Source organism: Mytilus galloprovincialis, chromosome 14 (genome assembly GCF_965363235.1).
Source record: "Mytilus galloprovincialis chromosome 14, xbMytGall1.hap1.1, whole genome shotgun sequence".
NCBI classification, from domain to species: domain Eukaryota; kingdom Metazoa; phylum Mollusca; class Bivalvia; order Mytilida; family Mytilidae; genus Mytilus; species Mytilus galloprovincialis.
The window spans coordinates 42,250,755-42,260,647 of NC_134851.1; the positions used below are offsets into that span (position 1 = coordinate 42,250,755).

A 9,893-nucleotide genomic window follows, 5' to 3' on the forward strand; every position below is an offset into this window, starting at 1 on the left:
TGTATTTAAGTAGTAAACATATCCAAGTATATAAAATTGAGAAAGGAAATGGGGAATGTGTCAAAGCGACAACAACCCGACCATAAAGCAGACAACAGCAGAAGGCCACCAATGGGTCTTCAATGTAGCGAGAATTCCCGCACCCGTAGGTGTCCTTCAGCTGGCCCCTAGGTCTCCTTCAGCTGCCCCTTAAAAATATGTATACTAGTACAGTGATAATGGACGTCATACTGAACTCCGAATTAAACACAAGAAACTAAAATTAAAAATCATACAAGACTAACAAAGGCCAGAGGCTCCTGACTTGGGACAGGCGCAAAATTGCGGCGGGGTTAAACATGTTTATGAGATTTCAACCCTCCCCCTATACCTCTAGCCAATGTAGAAAAGTAAACGCATAACAATACGCACATTAGTCCGAGTCCGATGTCAAAAGATGTAACAAAATAAAATAAATAAAATAACAATAATACAAAATAACAACAGACTACTAGCAGTTAACTGACATGCCAGCTCCAGACCTCAATTAAACTGATTGAAAGATTATGTCTTCATCATATGAATATCAGGCACAATCCCTCCCGTTAGGGGTTTAGTATCGTACTATCATAAAATATATGAGAAGAACATAACCCGTGTCTATGTTTGTTTATACATCTTTAGTTATTTAATACACCTTATTTAAGAATGCAAGATTTTGATTGTTTGGTAGCCAGTGTATTTTCGCATATTCTAACATTTTTTCTCATTTCAAACGAATGTGCATGTTTTTCACCACTGCCGGTAAATATGCCGCAAATACTATTACCATGGTATTTTTCATTTTGGATATATCTTTTTTACCCTCACGGGAATATATTTGTATGAAAATCATACCTTATAACATCCATATCTTTATACAGTGTTCTATCATACTTCGTAGTGCTGCAATGAACGTTCATTCTTACTCAATTTGTGTGTCTTTTCTAGTTGTTTAACTGTTCTGTAACCTATTTTAGACCACACTTGGATCTCTTTGGTTTTATTTTGTCTGCTTATTTTGCTCACAAATTGCTGTCAATACAATGGAATTCTGTTCGACTTTTCCACAAGCGTGAGGCTTATCTAGCTATAAAACCAAATTTAATCAATCATTTCTACATATGGAAATGCCTGTACAAAGTCAAGAGTATGACAGTTGATTTCCATTCGTTTGATGTGTTTGAGGTTTTCATTTTGCCATTTCATAACAGATTTTCAATTATGAATTTCAATTGGATTTTGGTATTTTTGTTATTCTACTTTTTACTTATTTACTTGTAAAAAAAATCCATCAATTAACTTGAAAGCGCGTACACCTATTTATTCTATACAAAAACTTAACAGACACTCTCGAATAAATGAAACAAAAGGGCACATAAAGCACGACGTTAAATCGCATTAGGGACGAAAGATTTCGAATTGTTTGGCAAAATACGCTGATGAAAATGCTCTTCCTACACGCACTGTCTCATTCATGGTCTTAACTGTTATTAGCATATAATGCTACATTCATTATGCAATCTGTAGCCAATCGTAAGATGCTTCAAAAGATTACAGTTCCCAGTTGTCATTGTATAATCACTTTTACTTGAACAATCAAATGTTCATCGACAAATATGTTATTTATTTCCAATAACCATGAAAAATGTCAATCGAGTTTCTTCAACTGATAAAAGTTCCTTAAAAAGTGCAAAAATTTTAAATTGCAACAAGAATGCAAAATATAATGAAAACATAATATGTTCAAATGTTCAACTGTTTCATTATTTATGACATAAAAATGTAGGTAAATTCCCTTAAAACTGATTTTTTGCATAATTTGGCATTTCCTTTAATTTCTGTTTAAATTAACAGCGGCACCACCCTTCGCTCACACATATTCTTGCTAAAACATTTTTCATATACTATATTCTTTACTTTTCAACAATGAAATTGCAAGAGGAATGTTGACACATATAAAATATTTTAAAAAGGTCAAAAGTGTAACAAATTTCTAGACAAATGAACAAAAATAAAATATATTCCTCTTTAAGACTTATATATCTATAACATTTGAAGCAAATATACCAAATCAAAGTTGACCACCTTTTTAGACATGCATTAATTGGTTCATTAATGAATTTGAAATGTCAAAGTGTAACATCGAACATGTTTATCATTTTTGTGATATGATTGCTTGTGATTATAGATTGGGAAGTGTGTACTTTTAATGCGTGTGAGGGTGAAGGCAATGAAAGAATATATTCATAAATTGATAAACATTTAAAAACTTGTTCAGTGTGAAAAGAAAATCACAAAAATATTGAACTACGAGGAAAATTCAATCGGAAAGTCCATAATGACATGGCAAAATCAAATGACAAAACACATCAAAAACGAATGGCCAACACCTGTCATATTCCTGAGTGGGTACAGTCATTTTCAAATGTAGAAAATGGTTGATTGAACTTGTTTTATAGCGCTAAACCTCTCACTTGTACGACAGTGTCAACACATTCCGTTATGTTTACAACGATGCGTGAACAAAACAGACAAAATAATTAAAATAGTCAAAACATGTGTACAGCAGTCATCACTGTGTTACTATTTAAAAAGAAACAATTTTACAAAAAAAAAAAAGCACAAAAGCATCTATCAAATTAAAAAAAAGCTGCATATTGTGTATTTCAAATTTTGGAAAGTTTATTATGTCGCACAACAATGGTTTTACATTTTCGTTCTTTCCTTTTTTAGAATTAAGCTTTGAGTAATTAATTTCATTAAGCATAGTAATACGCATTTAATTTAATTATATTGAAGAATAGATCAAATGCAGACAAAAATCGATGTAGCAGTCAAAAAAGGAGTTATAATACAAACAAGAAAAAGATCTGGGGAAAAGGTCTTACTGAAAATAGCGGCAATTAAAAAGCACGAACTCCACACAAATTTTCATCCGCATGCAACATGTATCAAGTTATGCTAGTTTACAATGTATGAATAGTATGTCCTTTTAAACAGTACCTGTTGGACAAACATGTTAATGTTAGTAGTAATCAAGTTAAGAAAATGTATATAATCACTAATAATTGGTCTAAAAGATTATAGACAATAACTGTAAAGTGTCTTTAAATATCAGCTGTATTTTTACGAGGCTAAGAAACAGGTGTAATGCGAGCTTTAGCGAGCTTATATGCCTGTTTCGAGCCGAGTATAAATACAGCTGATATTTAAAGACACTAAACAGTTATTATCTTTATCCTGTAATTAATTCTGTGTATTGTTTTTGTTTTACAGGCAACACAAACTCACATTTTTTGCATTTATTTTCGATTAAAAAACCCTTGAGGCCCGCGTAATAACAATAAAATCACACATTCACTTGGAAACGGGTTCGCAAAAAAACAAATCGAATGGTTTAAGCTTCCGAATTTTGAACTGAACTTTACATTCACTTAACAAGCATGCCGAAACTGACATGGCTGATTTTATTACACATGGACACATTCTTGTTTTAAAATCGATGATAATCGTCGTAGAATATACTGTTGTTCATGTTTGTCTGTTATCAGAAAATTGGTTTAATTCTTATTGCTCTAAAGAAATATTTGAAAAAAAATCAACGTATACAAACAATCGTTAGTTAGCATAAGGTCAAAAAATAATTTCTTAGGTCACGCAGTTTAATAAAACACTCGTCAACAGCAATACACTAACGTAGTCCGGCAGTGGACGGAGCTTTAAAGTAATATCTGTATAGTACACAGATACAGCATAGCGATATATGTAGGGCTGTATCTGTATAGTTAGACACACAATTGCAGGATAAAAGCAAAATAAACGAAAAGTATCAAACCGATTATTAATCTTTTGATCATTCTTCAAATATAATAAGGGCTCTTGGAGCCAAATAAGTGTCATATTTGGTCATATGTAGAATTTCTTCGAAAAACTTTTACCGCCACATATCAGCAAACTATTTTTAAATATAGTTTCAATTGTTTTGTAATAAAAAACGTGGGAGGAGTTTATTACACAAACCTTGCATCCTATATGTGCATGGTAGCTTGCACGTCAACATGTTCATCGCTCTCGCATATAGATATAGGAAGATATGGTGTGAGTGCCAATGAGACAACTCGCCATCCAAATAACAATTTATAAAAGTAGACCATTATAGGTCAATGTACGGCCTTAAGCACGGAGCCTTGGCTCACACCGAACAACAAGCTATAAAGGGCACCAAAATTACTAGTGTAAAACCATTCAAACGGGAAAAACCATTGGTCTTATGCCTGACTTTTTTTAATACATAATATAACAATTTCCATTGTTTTGTCTTAAGTTAACCATTCTTTATATGAAAGGGTTCATCCTTTTTGTCTTAGAACAAAACATTCATTAAAGAACCAAGCATACATAGTTTTAGCTTTGGTTTATATGACTGTATAAGGGATTTCCCCCCGTTCGTCTCGAATTAATTCTTGCAACATCCTGTGTCGATATACTGTGTTGATATCAGAAGCAACATTTAGATTAGTATCACTGTATTATATTTGAACTCAATTGTAAACAAATAGAACTATAAACACCACACAGTTTTAAAATAAAACATTGAAAACAGTGGCGTCTCTAAACAGAAATTGGTGATTCAGTTGCAAAATTAATAATTGAATAATAACATGTTGAACAAGTTGAATACCCAATAACTTTATATTACCTACTCTCATGCGTCTGACGTAAATACAAAATTTCAATCTTGGAATCTATGATGAGTTTATTTGCAAAAACAAGTTTTAAATCTTTAAATAGTTCTGATAACTTTTTTTGCGATATTTAAGATATTTTCCGCTTTTAATATATTTTGTTTTATATTTTTCCTAGGAAGGAAATGTTAATTGAAATACTGTTCTCAATCTTTCCGTATATACTCCGAAATTGTCTCATAACTTAGAAAACTTCTTTATTTACTGCGGCACTTACCAACACCGAGGTATCACACAACAATTTACACAATCAACACGATTTCAGTGTACATAAACTCTACACAACCGGATAGTCTGTCATATTTTAAAGAGGTATGTAGAATATTTTTAAAGGTAAAACAAACTATCGAACGAATAATACGAGTTGGTTGTTCTAATAACTGTTTATCTCTTGGTGTGTGTCTTACACCGATAGCAATTGTTTACATGTTACATGGTGCTTCCTTTGGTGAACATTTTGACCTACATCATTACAGAAACAACTTTTGCAGCGTAAAGCGATTTCTATGCTTTCTTTGTTTCAAGAAAGCTTGTAGTGAAAATAAACTCATATGTGTGGATAATAAATCATAAGGGATGAAACATGTAAATTAAATAAATTAAATTCATTTGTTAACAGATACAAGTACTCGGTCGCTGACACGCATACTTTTTTTTCTCTTTTCGGACTTGTATTTAGATTTTGAGTTAATGACCCGATTCGATCAAAAAGTAAATAATCTGCAGACATAATGTGCTTAATATTTTCATGCTATTATATTTTGAAACCTTCTTTATACATTAGCCCCAACAAATTCAAGACCTTTACACAAATGCAGATAATTTACAAATTCAAGCTGAGTGATCTACCACAAAGGAATGAATGATTGTGTCTCTAAGTGTAGATTTGGAATACATATGTTTGACTTTTTTAACACACTACAATCATAGTAGAACTTTCACATATATACTGATCAATACATTTATTTCAATGCAATACAAGAATCCATTTGTATTTTTGTCAGTTATTAGCCATATCTTCATAAGACGTCACATGATTATTCATTTTGTGTCAATAATAAAAAGTTTTATCAGATAAATACTATATGCATGATATGGAAGAAGACATTTTATGGGAAGATACAAATTCAAAACCCATTGACAAATAAATTACTATTTATTATTTTTTGTCTCAAATGACTGGGCGGTTCGTAATCGCTTCGCTTCTCATAGATCAACACAGGTACTTTGAGATTAACTTGTTAATAAAGTGTAACGGTCGTTGATATGATAGAAATATTTAAATATTATATGTGTGTTTGGAAAATAGATAGTGTGGCACGGTGTAACAGTTTTTTGTTTATCAGAGTGTAACAACGTGAAAAACACATATTCACGTTGTTTTTATAAACTTGTTTTTCTAATTATTTCTACGGGCGTCGTATAAGGTTCTACTTGCATCAAACATATAAAAAGACTATATATTAGTGTTGTATCTGCCATTTTTTCAAAGCAATTAACAATTTTAGAAGGTTAAGTTCAATTAAATTTTAATGTGTATTGATTGACTTTCCAGTTTGATATAAATGATTTATTAGATAGTCTCAGATCTGCAATCTGTATCATTTTTGTTGTTTAAGGGATATATCACAAAGCAGTAACATTAGTAAAAAAAAAAACATATAGCATACGTTGTAAATTATTTATATATCCCTTAACAACAAAAATGATACAGAGTACAGATCTGAGACTACTCTCAGTTACTGACAATTTGTTCAAAGTCAATAACAATTATCAAATAAATCATTTATATAAAACTGGAATGTCAATCAGTACACATTCAAATTCAATTGAATTTTAATTGTAAAGTCGTCATTAACGGTCCATAAACCCCTTGTTTTATTGAACGTTCCACTGTTTAATCGAACTTAATCTTCTACAATTGCCAATTGTTTTGACAAAATGGCAGATAAAACACTCATATATAGTCTTTTTATATGTTTGAGTCATGAAAAGCAGAAGCTGCTGAACCGTGTCGACACAATGTTCAGGTCTCGCATCTCTCGGGGATTATACGATTTCCTTTGTGTTTTTGTTTTGTTAAATACCTTGGTATGTCTTTTGTTAATTATTTTAAAAATTTGAACATTGGTAACTATTGTCGCTTGAAATTCTCATTGCCTTTAAAGTAATAAGAAACGAATGACCGGTGAAAAATAATGTTCTTCCAATACTTGAACCAATGCATACAAACATCATAAACTTAGTCTTCTGTGCGCGAATTTATCATTTTTTTCGTGTAAATTTCCTATAATCGTCAATTTTTTTTTCAATTGGTCAGTGTTGTGAAAATATGACAGGTAATTAAAGTTTGTGTTTTGAAGCCGAAGTTTCACGATTGTCACCTGTTTGTCAACAATCGACAAAAAAATCAACCAAAAAATCATGAAAATTGAGCACGTGTTTAACATGTAAATTCAGATGATAGTTTATTTTAAGGACATCCATGCGTATTGCGATCACCGGATTTTTACGAGATGGGTCACACTGAGGTCACTTTGCATACGGAAAATTAAAATAAAGTAAACTTCTTCTAAATATGAATAAATTAAAGAATTTTCTTCAGAAAAAAGTATATGTACATAAGTTTTATAATGAAAACTATCCATTGAGTTATCAAAAAAACATATGCATTATTTTTTTTTTATTTGAGGTTTCTTATGACTTTAACATTGTTTAATAAATATCTTTCGTATATTATTTATTGTATCTTATTATTTGGATTCAACTTCATTGATGATCTAATTTAAGTTTGTAGTTAGTGTACTTGATTTATAGACACATGTATTCTTTTACAGATATAAGGAATAAATATGGACAGATACAAAGTATACACAAACTATCTAAAGCTACAGTGGATGATTAAAAAATATGGTTGCGAAGCTGTCCGACATCATTTTGATAGTGTGCTTCCTCCAAATGACCTAAAACGAATACTTTTTGAAAATCAACACATTTTGCAGAAAGAAATGAAAGAAAAATCTTATAAAATATTTTTTCATCATACAGGTAGGTTTGATATATATATAAATTAACAAATACCGTTCTTTGGAATACATTTCGTAAATACTAAAAAAAATTAAAAAGGTTTACCTGACTTTATTATGATTGTTTTAAGTCGCGTCATTGTAAAGGCTATGACGGTAATTTTAAACAATCTAATACTATTTGAATGTATCTTGTTTGTTTTACATGATTTACTCTGAAAGCTAAAAATAAAATATAGTAAGTATGGAGCATGTTCAAGATAAACAATGTCACTATTGATTATAATGGGGAAAATAACCCACTAGACATTGTATCTTCAAAAGTTAGTTCTAGATATAAATTGTATTTTGTATACGACCGACAAAAATCAATTTGAAGTTTTCCTTGTGTCGGTGCATCAAATAATTAGCAATTAGTTGCCTATCTAACGTTGATAAATAACCGTTGTCATGGCATTGCAAAATATCCGATTTTATAAATATAGTACTGTTTTGATATAATATAAAGTGCTACAAGGAACGCCTTTTCTTCACATTTCATCTGAACCCTTAATTATTTAAATATATGTTACATAGTTTATGATTTACAAATAAGAGTAGGAACTATTTTGTTTTAAAATGTACTTCTCTCCAGTGTGTTTTTTACCGCGCCCGATTAGGTAGTACAATGTCTTCCACAGTCTATCAAAATTTTGTTTGAAAAGAATTCTATTCAAGCTTGTGCTAGGGGCTGTCTTAAACTTGCAGTAAGGTGAAAGTATTTTTGAGCTCCGAGTTGAAGGCCTCACTATTATTTTGAGATGAAGAACAGCAAAAAAGCGCTGTCCCTTTGCTTTTATGTGGTTTCCTTGTTGTTGCTGCTGTGCATGATTTGATTTTGTGTCATGGATAGATACCCCATTAGTTTTTCTATTATTTTCAATTGCTTTCCTCTGGCAAGTAAAACATACTTTGTCAACTAAGGATACATAAGTTGGGAAATTGTTCATATTTAGTATTAATGGAATAGTACGTGGCAAATGAATCAATTTAAAATTTCATTGAATAAATAAAAAGTATTTGAAGTATCAAAAGAGCGAGGGCAGAAACCAAAACGTAATAAAGCATTAGATATGATAAGAAAAAGACAGCAAAAACAACAATTTACAGACACAGAATAAAACGATTATGAAAATGTAAATACGAACCCCACCTAAAAAAAGTTGTTCTGAATGTGTGATCAGATCCTTTTGCCACAATATTGTTATAAAAGGGTGACATTCGATTATGTCATAATCGAGAAGACGTACACTTGTTCTGAATTAATGTTACGACAAGTTGGACGTTGATCTATTCATCTTTGAGAAATTTCTCAACTAAATATCAAAGTTGCTGCTGTTCGTAACGCTTTCTAAGGGACACACACAACTTTACTGGTGAATAGACATAGTCATATGAATTAAAGATTAATTTATCATAGTGGTTTTAGCTTGCAAAGATGTTTAAAAAATAGTATAATTTTTAGACTTTCCCTCTACAATTTGGCCAAACATGTGATACTCTACAATAACGGAACATTTGTATTTCAAGTTGATGTTTGTTTTATAGGTATTCCAGATTCAAAACATTTCGATATACAACTAATAACGGATCTACTCCGAACTTTATCATTCAATAAAATCATAAAGAACACAAAGGAGGAAGACATCGAGACTATTAAAAACAGAAGGAACGACATTGATCATCCAAGCGACTTAACAGATATAAATAATGATTACGAAAAAATATGGACCGAGGTGTCAAATGTATGTATGATTGTGTAATCAAAGTTCAGAGTCTATTAAAAAAGCGAATACAGAAAACAGTTTTAAATATGAATTTCAAATAAACAAAACTTCATGCGGAAAAGTTATTTTTGGCATTGAAAAATTACGAAAATACCAACTTTTTGACATAATGATCAAACAACAATCAAGACTGAATATATATTCAAGTTCTTATATGAAAGCGATACTTTTAAAATATAAAAGCAATTTGTTTTTTTAATGTCACTATAAGTAAAATTATATTTCAAATAGAATGACATTACCTGACATAATCAACCTATCTGACTGTGACTAGG

General features: G+C 30.9%; 1 long non-coding RNA gene across 1 annotated transcript; it reads left to right on the top strand.

The window, feature by feature from the left end:
- Positions 1-4,986: 4,986 nt before the first annotated feature.
- LOC143058933 (uncharacterized) lies at positions 4,987-9,562 on the top strand. The gene is made up of 3 exons (XR_012973296.1): positions 4,987-5,078; positions 7,604-7,814; positions 9,380-9,562. It is a non-coding gene; the product is annotated as an uncharacterized LOC143058933 (long non-coding RNA).
- Positions 9,563-9,893: the final 331 nt, after the last annotated feature.